Source organism: Echinops telfairi, unplaced genomic scaffold (genome assembly GCF_000313985.2).
Source record: "Echinops telfairi isolate 266 unplaced genomic scaffold, ASM31398v2 ScPeMD7_7468;HRSCAF=8506_0, whole genome shotgun sequence".
Lineage (NCBI taxonomy): Eukaryota > Metazoa > Chordata > Mammalia > Afrosoricida > Tenrecidae > Echinops > Echinops telfairi.
In genome coordinates, this window is record NW_022111369.1 from 63,835,046 (window position 1) to 63,836,392 (window position 1,347).

General features: G+C 39.5%; 1 protein-coding gene across 3 annotated transcripts in view; it reads left to right on the top strand.

The window, feature by feature from the left end:
* Positions 1-1,347, top strand: part of DCUN1D4 (defective in cullin neddylation 1 domain containing 4) — an 87,946-nt gene that overhangs the window by 59,203 nt on the left and 27,396 nt on the right. The gene's annotated exons all lie outside the window — the stretch shown is intronic.

Below are 1,347 nucleotides of genomic sequence, written 5' to 3' on the forward strand. Positions count from 1 at the left end.
TTGGCGCTCCTTGTGTAGCGTGGCATCGGTCGTTTCCCGGGGCTAGGAGATTCTTAGCGCCAGGCCTCGAGGTCCAAAGGATGCGCTCTGCTCCTGACTCTTCCTTCTTGGTGTGGAGGTCCCTCTGCTCTCTCCACTTGCTTCTCTCTCCTTTTCTCCTGCAGGTTAAAAGGTGATGCGAGAGACTCCCCTTCCCTCACATCACAGCTGTGACTTGTATTAAGGGTTTTGCATCCTGCCAGCATCCCTTTACATCAGCACACAGCTCTTTAATCACCGAGAAGCATGGCCCAGCCAAGTTGATCCCAATTTATTATTTTTTTGATGATTCATGACAAAATATAATAGAGGTGTTTACACTTGGTCTGGCTAATTTTTCATCTACAGTCGATGTTGACGGTCATTTGAAGCTTGAGCCCACATCTTTCAAATATGAGACATTGAAAGGCATTTTTTTTCCAGCTAGGTATTATAATACTAAGTTTTCAACTCTGTGGAAAGGAGTGCTTTTAGAAAACCTACCCGCCGTGTGTGTGTGTGTGTGTGTGTGTGTGTGTATAATATCTTGGTGGTAGTAATTTCGTTACTTTTTCACCACAAAATGCGAATTCATAATTTTGGTTTTTAAAATTATATGCAGTTAAAGAAATAATGCATTTGGGCTGTAAAATTTGGTGAGTTTCATGTGAGGATTCTGAAAGGGTTAAATTAAATTCTTAATTGCCAAATAATAGTGGAAGTTTATTTGTATTAAAAATAAAAGTAAAAATGTAAAATGAAAAAGTTGGGTGAATCAGGTGATGAGTATTTTGGGGGGTTGTTTGATTTTTACTTAGATTTCTTGTCCCTTGACAAAGAAAGCAATAATGAAAAAGTAATGGGGTGTTTATTTTCAGGAGGCAGCCTACAAAATAAGTTCCAATTACGATTTTATTTATGAGCCGAACATCTCCTGACGGAGTGGCATAGCTAACGTCATTTTTCTCCCCTTTAGTTTCTTGCTTGGTGAGGAAAAGACAGCACTGGTGCAAGATAAAGTCTCCGGCGAGTGGCCTCCAGTGAAGGTCGGCCGCAGGGCCACATGGTGGTGTTCTGCAGACTGGTCTCCTTCAGTAGGTTTTGGAGCTGAGTGAGGAGTTGGACCAGGACTATGAGTAGTTATCCATAAAGGCTTTGGATTCTAATGACCACGGATTCTTCATAGCTCTTTTGCTTCTATTTGACTTTAGCTTTGAATGATTGCTTCTTAGTGTAAAGAATTTAAATACTTCGTTAAAAAAAAATAGAGGCCATTTTATATAACTTATTTTTGCTTAATTCTGAGAATTTTTTATTGTTGTTTTTTTT